A 19,503-nucleotide genomic window follows, 5' to 3' on the forward strand; every position below is an offset into this window, starting at 1 on the left:
AACTTCATGGATGAAAGGAGTCCATGAATGAACACACTCATATCTTAAAGCTTGATCTTGAAAGAGATATAATGTTTCTTGAAGGTTCTCAAAGAAATCCTTAGGCTTGCTATTGATTTTTCTTAACTAGGGTTTAACCCCTTTGGGAGAGAATGTTCTTATTCTTGAGGAGATGATCTTGAGAGGAAACCCTAATCTTGTGGTTGAAAGTGTATGAGAAAGCTTTTTGAGATGTTTAACTAAAGAGAATGGAAGATAATACGTTCCTTGAGGGTTATAAGTCGTGAGAAGTGAAGGAAAAGGACCAAAATACCCTTACTAAAATGTCCTTCAATTGTAAAACATGCACTTGCCTAGTTAATGAGTAAAATAATGCTACTCTTGCTATAAACTGTAATTTTACAAAAGTGTTGTTATTTATTATAATTATAATCTTAAATATGCTACTTTCTATAATTTTTTTGCCTGTAGGTATATCTATCTTGGACTGATTAGCAAGATGGAAGCTGCAACATCTAATGATCATAACTTAACTCCCCCTCCCTTTTATGTTATGTCGTTGATGCTATCAATATTGACAGGACTTGGTATTCAATGCAGGGTGTATATATTGTTGCTATAAAGTGCAACGTAATGAAGGCAAACACGAATTTTGAGAAATCACATATGAAAGGGGAATGAAGTACCAAGGATGAGAATGGAGGTAGTATATTAAGGCTTTCCAACAAATTTAAACTTTATTATGACTATTGCCCCTTTTAATTCTTGTACATCGTGTTCAAGGATATATTTTTATTCATTACAAATCATTCTTGATTGTGAAAATGATGTACAACTCCCTCTAATATTTGCTTCTTTTGTTATCTTCTTCAGGAAATGAGGCACAGTCAACTTTGAGAGACAACAATAATACAATTAATGTATTTCTTCAATTTATGTGCATGGCTGGACCATTGTGTATCACAATTTTTAAAGAAAGAGATTTGGGTGCTTTCATCAAGCTTGAAGGATTGATGTTATAGTAGGATGATTCGTTAAAGCACTTATGTGAACACCCTCGCTAAGGATCCTCTATTAGAGGATGATGCATCACTTATTGAAGTAATCTATGTATATATGTGATTTATTTTGTTGGATAAGAATCTAAAATTTATTTGAGAAAATATCTATTTTGCACGGAGTGTTAATTGACGAAGAAGCTTGCAAGAAAGAAGGCGATAGACAATCTATTGATAACTGGATTTCTGCACCTATCTAGAAGTGATTGTGCTTCATCTATCATTGATTCCCTTAGCTGCAACCTCCTGTGCCTTGTACGGTTATTAGATGTCACACCCTTTTTTTAACTCAAAAAAAGATTATGATTTTAAGTTCGAAAGGGTTTTTATTATTAAAGTGACAAAAGAAGAAGATTTGTTTCGAAAAGGACTATTATATTCAAAACTCAGAGTCTCTACTTGGCATAAATCGGGTGTGCCAAGTCACCTTTGGAAATCCTTTTTCAAAACGGTTTTGACTCTAAACTGATCTGCGAACAGAGATTCCGACTAAGGAATTCTGTTGACCGAGGGGAAGGTGTTAGGCACCCCTCGTCCCGTGGTTCGACCACGGTCGCTTGGTAGAGCATATCGGCTAATTTTGACATTAAGGATGTATAAACCACATAAACACACAGCAAATCAAGCACACAAACAAATCACACAAAATTCAAAACCAAAATAATGTACAGTCGAACTTATACAGTCCAAAATATAAAAAAACATACGGAAAGGTAAAACCTATTCTCTTCTAAACTAATCCTACACTGAACTCCAACCCGCCGCCTCGGGCCTTCGTCACGAACGTCTTTCGAGTACAAAATACTTCGGGACATTCTCCGACGAATAAACACAAATACCTCAGGGCATTCCCCGGCTAAATGAATACACTTCCAAATACGACAAAAACAACATTCAACGAATATTTTCATCATTCAAAAGTCCTAATTTTGCCTGCCCGAGCCTACCGTTTGCCTATCCAGCATAACCTATCATGGTACTATCACAATCAGCAATATCAATGAACCAAAACAATAATATTTCAACTTATTCGATTATCAATTCCCCCAAATCATTCCCAATCACATGATTAATCAATGTTGACATAAACTCAAGCAATCAAAGTCATAATCACAACGCTTAAAATTTCTCAAACACACTATCAAAATATATCACCAACCCAACATGAATCATGCAAGCCACAACATCAAAACATCAACTCTATAATAAGATAGTAATAGAAAGAGATAGAGTTGAAAATTTGGACCTCAAATTTGACGTTTTATTTTAATTGAATTGCTCGACTAAGCGGCGCTGGAATACCTCAATTTGAACCTCAAATATGAACCCTAACTCGGAATAGATTTCAATGAGCATGGACTAAATCGAAAGTAAAATCGGGGTTTGCTTAACTGCTCTCTATAGTCGTAGCTCCGGCGAGCTCCGATTACCAAAAACGAAGAAGGAATACGGCTGTGATGCATTTTTTGGTGAACCCGTCGCTGGTACAGTAACCAAGCCATGAAAACTTGTGTTCCCTCAGCCCCGTGTTACTCTCCACTCTCTCGATCTCAACTCTCTCTTCTCGATCTCCCTGTTTTGGTTCCAAATTTTCCTTCAAGCAGTCCTTAATTCTTTATTTTCTTTTAAACCTTTTGATATCTCCGGCCAAACCACTTGATCTCTCCTCTCACGTCATTCTCCTGTCATCTCTCTCTCTCTCTCTCTATTTGTGTATTATGCGAGTATGGTTGAGTGATGATGAAAATGGAGGAGGGTGCATGTATGACTGTTGCTTGAGGATGAGTATGAATTGTTTTCTATTTTGTGGTCTATAATATTTCTGTTTGTGTGTTGAGTGATCTTGAAAAAGATAAAAAGAAAGCAATGGAGTGTGTTTGTTCTATTTTTTTTTGGTGAGGATCCACTGAATTGTGAGTATGTGTGTGAATTGTGAGTGAAGGTCCCCTCCTTTTTGTCTTGTGTTGGTGTTTATGTGAATGATTTTTTTTTTTTAGAGCAAAAGTATTTTCCAGTGGGTTCTCTTTTTGCTTTTGTGTCCAGGTGTCTTTTTTTTGGTTTGGTAATTATCCATGTATCTATATTGTATTCCCTGTGGGGCCCATTTTGTTATGGAAAAAGAATAAAATATGGGGGGTGGGATAGGTAGGTTATTAGGATGAGGTGTAAAGTTGGTTGGAGGTTTTTTATTATTATTTTTGTATTTTGTGCGGGTATAATAACATGAATGAGGGTACACGGTAGGATAAGGTAAAATGGATGAAAATGATATCGGGGAGGGACAAAATTAGGTGTCTACATTAGCATGTCCTCTTTTAGGATTTTTCTTTTGCTTTTATATGTCATGAAGCTACAATGCTTTTTCTTACATGTAGCACACATTGAAATCTGTTGAATAGACATGTTTGACACCTCAAGTTATACGATTAGGCCTCTTCCGGGACAAGTTCGTTATTTCTCTATCCATGGCTACACAAACAGAAAGAATGATCATCATTTAGGCAACTATTGGAGATATTCCCTTGTTGCTAGAAAAATGGCCCTCAACAATGCTAACCTTAGCCAATAAGTTCTTGAAACTGTGAGTTTATTAATTGGTAGTACAAATTTTTGAGTTGTAAAATGATCAAAAGCATAAACGTGAGGAAAGATTATTGTATTTGTGTGTTGAAGATGGTGAAAATGAGGATTGGTGTTGTGGTGGTTAGGGCATGGGTGATTTAAATGTTTTCAGCGACGGGGTGGAAGCCTTAGTTCAAAGAGATACAAGAAAATGAGTCCATATTTCATTCCTTATCAAATCACTAACATGGGACCAACACTGTTAGCTATAAACACTGGATCACTGGGACCTAATTACTCTATTTTATTGGCTTGTGCAAGTGCCAATTGCAGCTTCTTCTCAGCTGCAAATCATATCAAAAGTGGCGATGCAGATATTATGGTAGAAAGTGGAATGGAAGCTGGTGTTACGGCTACTGATGTTGGTTAATTCATAGTCTATCGTACCTTTTCTCAAAAAAATTAAACACAAAAAGGCTTATTTCCATGGGACACGAATCATGATGGATTTGTCTTTGGTGGAGGCTATGGTATCTTGGTATAAAAATTCAACTACTTCTTCTTTTGCTTTGCCTCTTAAATTGTCGGGTTTGTTCAAAATCTTAGATAAGCTTTATCAAAGTTATTTGATCGAGTTATTACCATACTACCATGCCATGGAAAGTTTGGAGCATGCCTTGAAAAGAGGTGCTCCTATTGTAGCAGAATACTTAGGAGGAGCAGTCACTTGTGATGACCGATCTTCACCTGATGGACTTGGAGTTTCATCTTGCATTAGTGACGGATTAGTAGATATGGGAGTTTTCCCTGAAGAGGAAACATTGTTCATTTATTTTCTGATCGAAAATATCATATACCTATTTAGATTCTGACATTTATTGTTGCATCAATTCCGAATAGCTGAACTATATAAATGCTCATGCGACATCAACTCTTGCTGAAGATTTGGCTGAGGCCAATGCTATCAAGGAGACCTTCAAGGGAACCTCGAAAATCAAAATGAATGGGATAAAGGTGAAAACAACCATTATGTTCCTTATGATGACTAACTAAATAACTACTCCCTCTATACCAAAATAAGTGTCACTTTATCTCATTTCACGCTCATTTAATGTATAGTTTACTGAGTTCATCCTATTAATCGGATGTTTCTTGAGAATTGAGCACTATTAACTACTCTAGATTTTTCACGGAAGGTCGTTTCATGAACAGTTGGTGCAGTCTGCTATAACAGGATCTTTAGTTGGAGAATTGTTCACTAATATGTTTGCATGATATTACACTAGGCAATTTGACTTTTATGTATGTAGACGATGTATTTTTGGTGGATTTTGATGTTTAAGAGTTGTGTCACTGTTCTTTTTCTAATGTGACGCTTCGTTCAACTATAATGGACCAAGAGTTACAATAAAAAAAAACTAGATAATGCTTCAAACTTCATTCACTTGGACTTTTTGTTTGGACAATTTTTTTTTATGTCCATGCATGCATAAGTTCATAATTTTTAAAGAAATACTTTCACTATTATTTGCTGTTCCAAAACAAACAAACCAGAGGGTTACAATGACATTCATATACTCTTAAGGGAGCAAATTACAGAAACAGAAAAATATACCAATTGAAGATGTCATACGGTATTAGAATACATGATTATTACTTCATGTATTGCACTAGCTTCATCTTACATATTGGTGACCAGCCCAATTTGACTTGCTTGAGCATATACCAGGTTTCATGAGCCATTATGAGACAATAACCCTTGAGCAAGTTGACATTTAAATTTACGGACTAGGAAGAGAAAGCAAGTTTTAATCTAATTGATTATTCAAGACATCATGTTTATTTTTTATATTTTGACATTTCTTAATGAGAATTCTAGATCTATCCATCACTGATGTATAATACTCTTTAGGCAAAATATATCAACAGGCCCCTTAACTATGCACCATCTTTCATTTTGTCATCTCAAGTGAACCGTATTCATTTTAAACACATAAACTAGCCATAAAGTGAGTCACATGGAGATGCGGATTAGGCGCGGTAAGTTTACTAGATAATAATACGTACGTATTTATTTATTTTTATATTATGTATTTTGTGAATATTATTGATTGGAATATATTATGTATTTTGTGAATATTATTGATTGGAATAATTTTCATTTTTATCTTCTTGACTTAAGATGTTTTATTAATTCATATTCTAGATTAGATATTATCGTAATTAAATTATCTAGTGTTTTAGGATCCTCGTTAGTATTATGTAACCTTTTATATCCTAGGTATAAACTATATAGTTGGGTTTATATTTCTTTTAATGATTTATTCTTTTCGTAAGATGTATCCATTAATTTATGTAATTGTTAAATTCTTTGTAGTAATATTCATTAACTGTTTTTCTTCGTTCTTGTATTTTTTATTTTCATATATTTTATTAATATATTCAATTTTACTGATATTCATATTTTGGGGGTGATTAAATGGTAGTTGATTAAATGCTTTGCTATAATATTCTTTAGTTTTTTCTCTTAGTTTTTGTAAATCTTCTATATTATTTTTAAGATATTCTAAATATTCTATATCTTTTGTTTTAAAGTATTCAATTAAATTTATTTTTATAAGGTTTTCTGTTAATCTTATTTCTTCTATTTCTTGTTTCCAATATTTTAGATATTCGTAGTTTACCATTTTATTCTAAAGTAAATGTATAATAATCTATTCTATTTGTACTATATTTAATATCTTGTTTGAGGTTATTTATGCCACTAACTATTTCTTCTTGTTCTCTTTTTAATGAATTTTTTAAACTATCTAAACTTTTATCTTTGCTTTTTTCTAGATTTTTTAATGTTTCGTCTATCCATTTTAATTTTTCTATTAGATTTTCCACTATTTCTCGAATTTGTTTTCTATAATTAATTTCTTTTTGTAGGTCTTCTTGGTTTGCTCTAATTTTCTTAATATATCTTGACATTTTTAGTCTGTATAATATCCATCTGAATCTAAATAATATTGTTGTTCATAATATATGTGTAAGTTTTCTATACTGTTTAATAATTCTTCCTCTTCATAATCTTGTAATTTTTCCCATTTTATTTTCTTTATGTCCATAATTTCTATATCTCTAAGTATTTATAAAACAAGTATTTTAATATCTTCTGTCATTTAGGCTTGATTAAATGTTTTTTCATAATATTTTTCAGTTGTTTGTTTTAGTCTAAGTAGTTCTTGCATATTTTCATTAAGGAATTCTATATATTTTACATCTTTAGTTTCCATGTATTTGTCTAAATTTGCTTTTATTTGTTTTTCTACTAATTGTATGTTTCTCATATCTTTTTTCCAAAATTCTAAATATACATAATTTATCATAGTTAGTGTGTAGGTTTGGCATGTAAGTATATATAATAGTAATTCGGTAGGTATGGTATATAATTAATTCTAGTCATAAATATCTCTCAAATATTTTTTCCAATATGATTTTTCTTATATCCACTATTTCTATATCCTTAAGTACGTATAAAACGAGTATTTTCAAAATTTATCTACCACTTCGTCAAATAAATAATTATCCATTTTTCATAAAATTGCTATTTTAAAAATATTCCCTTCAATCATGCACATAACAAAATATGATCACTTTAGATTGCTATATACTAGATTATTCTTAAATAACATATTTTTTGGTCACTATTAGCATGGTAATCTGGATACTTTTCCCTTAAACAGTGCCTCTACTTTGGTTATTCCCCTATCACGGCTTTCTTGCCTCACCGGTTTCACCTTTAGGATGGCATAGTTCTTAGAGATTTTTCTCCTTTTCCACTTTGCTAATAAACTTCTTAACATGCTATTTTCGAATAATTCTACTGTAAAGCAACTAACATTAACTTATTTTATCATATCACGATTGTTAGGAATTTATGAATTTAGCTATTCATAATAGTAAATGAATATATCTGTTCTGGTAATTTTGATAATTCTAAGCTTTGTTCCTCCATAGATTTTTCCATTGAAATATACCTGTTTTTTAATAAATAAGCAAAATATTTGTTGTGGACAAGAGAGAGTATTTGTGCTTCAACTCATGAAGGTTTATCTTTTTCTGCTTTCGATGCCTTCATTTATAATGAATGATTTACGTAGTCCTTACTAATGTTTTACACTTTTTTTTTTACTTTACGTCCTATTCTATCTTTACAAAAAGTCTAAAAACTAGACTAAAAAGTCTAGATTATTTTTTACAAAGTGCTAACCTAATTATTATACTTTACAAAAAAAGTCTTCTAAAAGATAAAAACTAAAACTTTACAATAATTTACAAGTTACGTAGAAAATTGTGAAAGTTTGTTACATGTCGTTTTCACAATTTAATAGCTTATCTTTTATCACCATTATTGCTTCCATTGATATCTTTTTCTTTTTGTATCTGCTGCTTTTCTATCTTCTTTCCAGCTGACATGCTTATCTCCTTGATTCTTTTATTCTAGGTGGACTTTTGGGATAATATTATCTTCTCTATTACATCTCAAACATTGATGATCTGGATATTTGTGTCCAATTATCTTGCAATATCTTGTTAATAATCCGTCTGAAATAAATCCTCTTTTAATTGTTCTTGCAGTAGATTGTTTTTCTGGGTTTAGTAATTTCATTATCCATTGTCTAACATCTTTCATATCTGCTTGTCATAGTTCTTTTGAATTTGAATAAATCATCTGATGATCTCTTGAATAATAGCTCCATATTCGGTTTCCATTGGTATAATTGTTTGCTAGTTCTTGAATAATTTTAGCTAGTCCAATAAGTCATTTTTTTGCATAAAAATCAGGTATCTCGATTCTGGGTATCTCTGGCTGCTGCACAATATCTTCTGGTATAATCATATCTCTGGTTAATCCTATTTTTACAACTTGTATAATTGGTTTTATCTCGTCATATAATATCTCTGCTGGTGCAGTATAACACTTTTTTAAAATAGATTTTCTTTGGTTACTCTTTTATAGGTGTTGAATATTTTTTGTAATTCTTCCATAGCTGATAGTTCTTCTCCATCTTGGGTATATATGGTATTTAATAATCCATAGTCGAAATAAGTTTTTATTAGACTTGGGTTAGTTTTGGGTAGTGCAATTATCTTGTTGTTACTTTGTAATCTTTGGGTTATATAGTTTGTGTTGGGTTCTTTGATATCTGTAGCTCTGGGGTTAAGGTTTAGAAAAGTTTGTACTCGGTAGATATTTTCTATGTATTTTTGGGCTGTATAGTTATAAACTTTTTTATCTTGGTTCAGGCTATCTCGATATGTAATAATTTGTGGGGGTATGTTCAAGAGGTCTTTTTGTATTTTTGGTGTAAATAGTTTTTCAAATGTCCTATTTAAGTTCATATTTTGGTATCTTTGTCCAATAACTCCTTTGCTTGTACCTGCAATTGTAGATTGATAAACGTTATGGGTTTTACGGAGTGTCCCAATGTCTCCTTCTAGCTCTGGAATTTTAATGTCTTCCAATCGACATAGCTCTGCACACTGCTGAGTTGGTTGATTTGTATCTATTGACTTCAATTTAATTTCATTAGTCTTTAGCTTTTCTATTTCATTACCCATACTATCCACTTTTATTGAAAGCGTAGTTAGGGTATTGAATATCTTTTCTAGAGTATCCCCTTCTATTATATCAGTCTGTGTAGCTTTGTCTTGATATGTAATCTGCAATAACATTTTTGTTAGTACTAATTACTTCAATTATAAATGTGAAATTTAATATATTCAAGACTAGTCTCCGAATTTCTTTTGTTGTAACTGAATTTTGTATTTTCTTTGTTAGCCACCAACGTACCTGTGTATTATCTGTTCGTACAATAAACTTATTATATACAATATATGGCTCAAATGCTAATAAACATTTATATAATGAGCATAATTCTTTTCAATTTGTTTCCCATTTTATTTCTGTTTCATTAAACGTACCTGAGTAGTATCTACAATGGTGTTCTAATTTTTTTTCTTCATATCTATATTTAAGTACTCCTCCATAACTATATTCACTGGCATCTGCTTCTACTATATATATAAATTTTCTATTTTCATCTGGAAATTGTAATTTTGGTAATTCTTTACAAAATATTTTTATTTTCTGAACTTGTTTTTTATCTTCTTCATTATAATTATATTCTGCATCCTTTTTAAATTTTTTCTGTAAGGGCTTTAGATTTTCTGCTAATTTTGGTATATATTCTCTTACTGGGTTTACTAATCCTAAATAAGACATTTGAAAAACCATTTACACTAAAAATACAAAAAGACCTCTTGAACATACCCCCACAAATTATCACATATCGAGATAGTCTGAACCAAGATAAAAAAAGTTTATAACTATACAGCCCAAAAATACATAGAAAATATCTACCGAGTACAAACTTTTCTAAACCTTAACCCCAGAGCTACAGATATCAAAGAGCCCAACACAAACTATATAACCCAAAGATTACAAGGTCACAACAAGATAATTGTACTACCCAAAACTAACCCAAGTCAAATAAAAACTTGTTTCGACTATGGATTATTAAATACCATATATACCCAAGATGGAGAAGAACTATCAGCTATGGAAGAATTACAAAAAATATTCAACACCTATAAAAGAGTAACCAAAGAAAATCTATTTTAAATAAGTGTTACACTGCACCAGCAGAGATATTATATGACGAGATAAAACCAATTAGATAAGTTGTAAAAATAGGATTAACCAGAGATATGATTATACCAGAAGATATTGTGCAGCAGCCAGAGATACCCAGAATCGAGATACCTAATTTTTATGCAAACAAACGACTTATTGGACTAGCTACAATTATTCAAGAACTAGCAAACAATTATACCAATGGAAACCGAATATGGAGCTATTATTCAAGAGATCATCAGATGATTTATTCAAATTCAAAAGAACTATGTCAAACAGATATGAAAGATGTTAAACAATGGATAATGAAATTACTAAACCCAGAAAAACAATCTACTGCAAGAGCAATTAAAAGAGGATTTATTTCAGACGGATTATTGACAAGATATTGCAAGATAATTGGACACAAATATCCAGATCATCAATGTTTGAGATGTAATGGAGAAGATAATATTATCCCAAAAGTCCACCTAGAATAAAAGAATCAAGGAGATAAGCATGTCAGCTGGAAAGAAGATAGAAAAGCAGCAGATACAAAAAGAAAAAGATATCAACGGAAGCAATAATGGTGATAAAAGATAAGCTATTAAATTGTGAAAGCGATATGTAACAAACTTTCACAATTTTCTACGTAACTTGTAAATTATTGTAAAGTTTTAGTTTTTGTCTTTTAGAAGACTTTTTTGTAAAGTATAATAATTAGGTTAGGACTTTGTAAAAAATAGTCTAGACTTTTTAGTCTAGTTTTTAGACTTTTTATAAAGATAGAATAGGACGTAAAGTAACAAAAAAAACGTGTAAAACATTAGTAAGGACTATGTAAATCATTCATTATAAATGAAGGCATCGAAGGCAGAAAAAGATAAGCCTTCATGAGTTGAAGCACAAATACTCTCTCTTGTCCACAACAAATATTTTGCTTATTTATTAAAAAACAGGTATATTTCAATGGAAAAATCTATGGAGGAACAAAGCTTAGAATTATCAAAACTACCAGAACAGATATATTCATTTACTATTATGAATAGCTAAATTCATAAATTCCTAACAATCATGATATGATAAAATAAGTTCATGTTAGTTGCTTTATAGTAGAATTATTCGAAAAATAGCATGTTAAGAAGTTTATTAGCAAAGTGGAAAAGGAGAAAAATCCCTAAGAACTATGCCATCCTAAAGGTGAAACCGGTGAGGCAAGAAAGCCGTGATAGGGGAGTAACCAAAGTAGAGGTGCCGTTTAAGGAAAAAGTGTCCAGATTACCATGCTAATAGTGACCAAAAAATATGTTCTTTAAGAACAATCTAGTATATAGCAATCTAAAGTGATCATATTTTGTTATGTGCATGATTGAAGGGAATATTTTTAAAATAGCAATTTTATGAAAAATGGATAATTATTTATCTGACGAAATGGTAGATAAATTTAAAATACTCGTTTTATATGTACTTAAGGATATAGAAATAGTGGATATAAGAAAAATCATATTGGAAAAAATATTTGATAGATATTTTATGACTAGAATTAATTATATACCACACCTACCGAACTACTCTTTTAAATACTTACATGCCAAACCCACACACTAACTATGATAAATTATGTATATTTAGAATTTTGGAAAAAAGATATGAGAAACATACAATTAGTAGAAAAACAAATAAAAGCAAATTTAGACAAATACATGGAAACTAAAGATGTAAAATATATAGAATTCCTTAATGAAAATATGTAAGAACTACTTAGACTAAAACAAACAACTGAAAAATATTATGAAAAAGCATTTAATCAAGCCTAAATGACAGAAGATATTAAAATACTTGTTTTATATATACTTAGAGATATAGAAATTATGGATATAAAGAAAATAATATGGGAAAAAATACAAGATTATGAAGAGAAAGAATTATTAAACAGTATAGAAAACTTACACATATATTATGAACAACAATATTATTTAGACTCAGATGGATATTATACAGACTAAAAATGTCAAGATATATTAAGAAAATTAGAGCAAACCAAGAAGACCTACATAAAGAAATTAATTATAGAAAACAAATTAGAGAAATAATGAAAAATCTAATAGAAAAATTAAAATGGATAGAAGAAACCTTAAAAAATCTAGAAAAAAGCAAAGATAAAAGTTTAGATAGTTTAAAAAATTCATTAAAAAGAGAACAAGAAGAAATAGTTAGTAGCATAAATAACCTCAAACAAGATATTAAATATAATACAAATAGAATAGATTATTATACATTTACTTTAGAATAAAATGATAAACGACGAATATCTAAAATATTGGAAACAAGAAATAGAAGAAATAATATTAATAGAAAACCTTATAAAAATAAATTTAATTGAATACTTTAAAACAAAAGATATAGAATATTTAGAATATCTTAAAAATAATATAGAAGATTTACAAAAACTAAGAGAAAAAACTAAAGAATATTATAGCAAAGCATTTAGTCACCCCCAAAATATGAATATCAGTAAAATTGAATATATTAATAAAATATATGAAAATAAAAAATACAAGAACGAAGAAAAACAGTTAATGAATATTACTACAAAGAATTTAACAATTACATAAATTAATGGATACATCTCAAGAAAAGAATAAATCATTAAAAGAAATATAAACCCAACTATATAGTTTATACCTAGAATACAAAAGGTTACATAATACTAGCGAGTATCCTAAAACACTAAATAATTTAATTACGATAATATCTAATCTAGAAGATGAATTAATAAAACATCTTAAGTCAAGAAGATAAAAATGAAAATTATTCCAATCAATAATATTCACAAAATACATAATATAAAAATAAATAAATACGTACGTATTTATTATCTAGTAAACTTACCGCGTCTAATCCGCACCTCCCTACAAATGGTGTCAGAGCCCAGTTATTTAAATAATACGGAAGTAGCATATATGTTTAAATTTAGATTAGATTTACTTGAGATTAATTTATATTGATTAATTATGAGAAGACCAAATGGTATCTTCTTTGATTGTTAGTGATTTCTAACTATTTACGGTGTATTTTGCAGGTACAATGCTTGCAATGAAGTATTCATTCATTTTCATTGACAAATTTGAAGATATTTAGTTTAAAGTTGACAAAATTAAAGGTCGGACTAAATTTTTTCTTTAAGTTTATGTTTTCCCTTGTTGTTTGGACTGTTTACCCCTTGAAATTATATTGTTGGGTTGAACTTGTGTTTTTAGATTTTTTTTTGCGGGAATTTCTGTTACAAAGTTGGGATTTTTTGTCAGCTTTTGGGGGACTTCACTAATTTAGGATTTATTTTGAAAATTTTCCTACTAAAAATAAGGTTATTTTTGTACTTTTAAGTTTAAGGGTATTTTTTTTGTTTAGAATCTTTGAAAATTTGTTAAGAAAATGGACAACTATATTTTGACCTGTTTTCATTATAGGGGGGACAATTGTAGCCGATCCTAAGCTTAGTTATAAAGGTGAGGTAGATTTCTTTGTCGTTGCCATTGATAAAGACCATTTCAGCCTTATTGAATTTCTTTCCTACACCAAAGATCTCGTTACTAAAAAGGTAAAGGATTTTATTATCAACATATAGATGGTGGTGATTTAGTTCAAATCACTTCTGATAGTCAGTTATTAAAGTTTGTGAAGGAGTTAAAAGATGGTGATTAGCTTAATATGTATGTTTTTCATGACATTGATGAAAATCTTGAGTTTGTGGAAAATGATATGCCTCTTTTAGAAGGGCTACAGTGTAATGATGAAGATAATATAGGCAGTGATGCTAATGAGAATAGAAGTCTGAATGAAGATCTGAATGGTGATGAATTAGATCTTCCTAGTAGTGAATCAGATCTGAATGGTGATGATATCCCTGATGAGGATAGTCAGACATTGACGAATAGTTTAGAGCCTTTAAGGATGAAAATATAAGCAAAAAAAAATTAAGAAAAAAATTAAAAGCAAGAGAAGAAATATCAGTAGGTGAAACTGGTATGATAAAGGTTTTCAAGACATTGGCAAAAATAATAAAGATATATATGTGGGTAGATTAGGAGGTGATGAAAAGTATATTGATAATTTAGACTGTGATAGTGTTGATAGTACTGATTTGTTAGATGAGGATGTTGTTGTTGGTATTTATTTACTAAGAAGAAGAAGAAGTAATAAAATCAGATTTGATGGTAATTGTGGGTTGTTGTTTTGAACTTGGTATGATTTTTAACAATTCTAAGAAATTCAAAAGAACCTTGGGGGGAATGCAGTGAAAAATAGAGTTCAGATTGTCTTAAAACCTAATGAAGCTCATTGAGTGAGGGCTAAGTGCAAATTCAAGCCAAAATATAATTAATTATTTTATGCTGCACTTGACGGAGACTCTACTAAATTTTTGATTAAGAACTATAATCCGGTGCATAAGTTCACAACATCAAACAAGAATAAGATGGGGACAACTAAATTTGTTGCTAACAAATTTAGGGATGAAATAAGTAAACAATCATCTTTGAGGATATGAGAAATATAGAAGTTTTGCAGAAAAAATTTAAGATTATATGTGGGTAGAACAATCTGTTATAAGACAAGGTTACAGGTTCTAACAGAGTCCATGGGGAATTGAAACTTGGAGTTTGCAAGATTATGTTATTATATGAGATGATGAAACAAATCAATCCTGACAGTTCTGTTTGGCTGAGAATGGACAGTGAAACTATTTTTGAAAAAAAATCTGTTTATGTATTTTTCTGTTTGTCTTTATGCATTGAAAAAAGATAGATGAAAGGATGTAGAAGCATTATAGGATTTGATGGATGTTTCTTAAAAGGTTCTTGTAAGGGTGAACTTCTAATAGCAGTTAGGAAGAATAAAAATAATCAGATGTTTCCTATAGTCTGAGCTGTTGTGGACAACAAAATCAAGCATAATTGGAATTTTTTTATCTACTACTAGAAAGAGGATCTACAGTTGAGTATTGAAGCAGGTTTTATTGTGATGGCTGATATGCAAAAGATAACATTTAAGTTTTTTTTAAACTGTCAATTAATTTAAAAACTCTATTTCATTGTCAAGTACTTTAACTATTTTTTTGTATGTAGGATTTTCATGCTGCTGTTCTTAAGTTGTTATTAAATGCTGAAGTTAGAAGATGTGCTAGACCTATCTAATCTAACTGGAGTCAAGAGTGAAAGGGAGAAGAGAGAAAAAATAGTTTTTAAAATTCTCAAAGGCAAGTTTTGAAGTGAAGTTCAAAGAGAAACTTGATTACATGAATTAACTTGATAGGCAAGGTAAGGATATTATTGGTGATTTGTTGTATTATCCTAGGGAGTGATGGATTAGGACATTTTTTAAAGAGGATTGTAAGTGTGATGCTATTGAAAATAATATGTGTGAGACCTTTAATTCATGAATTTTAGTTCCTAGACACAAATTTATCATTATCATATTGAAGAAAATTAGGAGAAAAATCATGCCTAGAATAGTGGATATGATTAAGTTTGTCAATACTTGAATTTGTGATAATGCACCTATGGCTAGACTTAAATTGAAAGAGAATAAGGATACGACTAAGGCTTGCAAGGTGCTTTGAAATGCTGATGTTGGATTTGTGATTGGAGAAGAGGGGTATAGGCATAGAGTAAACTTGATTAATAGGATATGTAGTTGTAAAATTTGACCGTTAAGAGACATTCTTTACCAACATGCTACTTTATTTTGTATCATATTGAAAAAGAGTCTGAACCTTATACGGAACATTGATATAAGAAGAATACTTTTATGAAGGCTTATAATCACTTTATCCAATCAATCTCCAATATGAAGATGTGGCCTGAGACAAACAATTCAAAGATTGAGCCTCCTGAACCAAAGAAAATGCCAGACATACCTACAAAAATAGAAAGAAAGACAAAGATGAATCAATAAAGAAATATGAAAAGCTGTCCAAAAAAGGAGTGAAAATAACATGCTCCAAGTATCATCAACAAGGCCATAACAAAAGATATTGCAAGGTAAAATAGTGGCTTTTATCTTGATTTTAGAAGTTTACTTTTCATGTTATTTTTTAATTTATTAAATTTTGTGCCATGATTTTATAGATTCCTGATTCAAATGCACAAGTACATAGCCAAGAATTTTAGTTTAGTGATCAAAGTTCACAAGAATGTTTTCAGCCTAAATGTTCTAGCCAACCTATACCTTTAACCTTAAAAATCAACATCATGTAGCTCAAGTCAACCTGCACAAAGAAGCTTAAATAAATATGCACAAATTAGGTCAAGTTAAGCTGTATTTTCAATAACCATTGTGGTGATACAAGCAGAGTTAGGAGCTTGAAGGAAGTTACAAAGTCTACCTTTTGAGCTGATACAAGAATCCCTGTTATAGAAGAAATGAAAAGTTAACTACCTCTAGAAGTGGAGTAACTGTTGGACAAAAGAGAGGAAGAGTTGCAATTACAAAAGATGTTGATGAAAGTGGATCAAAAAGGTCAACGAATGCTGAATTTGGAATCTACACAAGTGCAAGGGAAACCCAAATACTGAATGTAAGTTAACTTAAATATTATTTTTTTTAAAAGGAAAGAGCATATATATATATATATATATATATATTGATTGTTGATCCTTATTTTTTTCTTCAAAAAACAGTCTGGACGTCAAGCTAAAGGATCCTAAAAAGTGGTATAACTTAAAAGGATGCAAGTTCTACTGGGGTTGAAGTTGTTTAAGCCTAGAGACTTTAAAAGAAAAAACAAAGATGTTGTCAGCACCAATCAATTACAGCAGATGACAAACAAAAAGAAGAAGAAGTAATCAAGAAGAAGCATTTTATTTTGATGGTGTGTTGTGATTCTGTTATGTGATGTGTAGTACCAAACAATCAATTTAGTTTTTGAAGGAAATAATTTACTAGTGCATAACAATAAATAATTTGGTTCTTTAATTTTTGAAGCCTATAAATACAGGTTCTTTAAGCAGCATTATGCAAACTATGAGTTCAATATGGAGCATGTTTTTTTGAATTATTGATTAAGGTTAATTGAAACTCAATCAATATGGAGCATGTTTATGAACTTATTATTGGTGTTGCTTTTAGCTCAATATGGAGCATATTGATGAAGTTGTTGTTGGTGTTGCGTTCAGCTCAATATGGAGCACATAGAGTAAGTTGTTGTTGGTGTTGCTTTAAGTTCAATATGAAGCATATAGTAAGTTATTGTTGGTGTTGTTGCTTGTCTATTTTGATACCACATTTACTATAAATTATGTGATGAAAAATTGACAATATTTAGAGTCAAAATAAATATTTCATTTCATAAAAATGCAAAAAAAATTACAAGACCAATATTACATCAACAAACTGCACCTAACAAGGTTTAATACACATCACAAAAATACACCTAAATTATCATGAAATCAACAAGGGATTTAGTCCATTTTGCAACATCAAAATCAATAGAATGACACCATCAAAACTTCAAGGCCAAACTTCAGCAATTAGACTTAAATGTCCATATTTCCCACAACACCAAACAAGTAGCAATGACATCAACAATATTATATCTTCTTGCTCGATTTTTTTCTTTTCAAAAGACTTGACTTTCTTCAAGAAATCACAAATCACCCTATTAGCTTGTGGAGAGTTTCGTTCTTCATACCAATCAAAATAATCACACCCATCCAATTTCTACAAAATTAATTACAAAATCGATTACAAAATCAATAATTAATCAACTAATTAAGTTAAGAAGTAAAAAACATGATCTTTGACTTTTTATACGTAAAAAATCTACGACCGAAAATTTGTTGAGTTCAAGAAGTCTTTAGTAATACTTCATGACTACATTTATCATAGCGGCAATCTTTTTCACAAAAAGCCATGGACGATGAGCTCGACATTGTCCAATTCAATTCGAAAAAAAAAAATAAGAATAAGATTAAACTTTTAAAAAATTGAAGAATAGAGAAGATTTTTATGAAAAAATTAATAAATTAGGGTTAAAATTGAATGTTGAAATAAAGAAGAAGATGAATTAATGAAGAAAAGAGGTATATTACCGTTGAGGGACATTTCTATGTCATATCAGCAAAAAAAGAAGCTTGGACGCGCCTTTAAGGATCAAAGTGTTCCGGATGCGTTTTGTCAATAAGGTAAAAGGTGCCAAAGTGACACACTTTATGGCTATTTTAGGTGTTTAAAATGAACACAGTTCGTTTGAGGTGCCAAAGTGAAAGATGGTGTATAGTTAAAGGGCCTACCGATGTATTTGCCTACTCTTTATGTTCAATTTTACTTGTCACATTTTTTCTTTCGTAAAAATAGAATACCAGTTGATGATTATTATTTTGTGAATTAAATTGCTTGAAATGTATCTTGAACAGTTTAGATGTAGATCGACCATGAGTATTTGGTTAACGTGTGTCATGTTAGCCAAGTGGTGCTATATATTGCACAAAATTCAGTGGTTTATGAACGAACCATACACATTAAAGTGAATTGTCACTATTTTTGGGATGAGTTATTGATCGGTAATATATCTCTGACTGAGCTATGTTTTTACAAATGGATAATTAACTGATATTTTTTTCAAAGGCGTTCTGAAGGTCACAGTATGAACATCTACTTGTCCAGTTGGGTATTCGGGATCCTCATGCTCCAATTTGAGGGAAGGGGAAGGCTGGGAGGGAGGGGGGGGGATGTGATAAAATAACTACAATACAATATATTATATTTATGGTAGTTATAATTGTAATAATTAGACAAAAAAATTATGGAAAAATTACAAAAAATTAGTATCCTTAAGACTATAATTACAATAAATAGCAACACTTTTTCAAAATTACAACTTATAGCAAAAGTAGCAATATTTTACCCACTTCATAGTAATAGAAGAATATGTATTTTTCAGTTGTGCATATGTATTTATGAGTAATACATATATATTTGTATATGTATTTATATAGCAACATTTTACTTAAATACAAATACAATTTGTTATTTTTCGTAATTATGAAACTGTTGCTATAAAAATTATAATTAAGGCTACAAAGTTGCTATTTCTGAAATTTTCCCAATTATTATTATAGTCCTATCGAGATTAAAAAAAAAATATTATTGCACTCCTATTCATTAACATTATAAATCTTGATTACATTTAATTCATCAAGATTGTTTTCTAGTTTGCTTTTG

General features: G+C 30.3%; 1 long non-coding RNA gene and 1 pseudogene across 1 annotated transcript; one reads left to right on the plus strand and one right to left on the minus strand.

Annotated features, from left to right (window-relative positions):
- Positions 1-1,679: 1,679 nt before the first annotated feature.
- Positions 1,680-3,256, minus strand: LOC124896514. Its single transcript, XR_007052858.1, has 2 exons — positions 2,305-3,256; positions 1,680-2,026 (listed from the first exon to the last, which is right to left on the minus strand). It is a non-coding gene; the product is annotated as an uncharacterized LOC124896514 (long non-coding RNA).
- A 25-nt stretch (positions 3,257-3,281) lies between these two features.
- LOC107865577 lies at positions 3,282-13,381 on the plus strand (annotated as a pseudogene).
- The last annotated feature ends 6,122 nt before the right edge of the window (positions 13,382-19,503 follow it).

The sequence above is a fragment of the Capsicum annuum genome, chromosome 3 (genome assembly GCF_002878395.1).
Source record: "Capsicum annuum cultivar UCD-10X-F1 chromosome 3, UCD10Xv1.1, whole genome shotgun sequence".
NCBI classification, from domain to species: domain Eukaryota; kingdom Viridiplantae; phylum Streptophyta; class Magnoliopsida; order Solanales; family Solanaceae; genus Capsicum; species Capsicum annuum.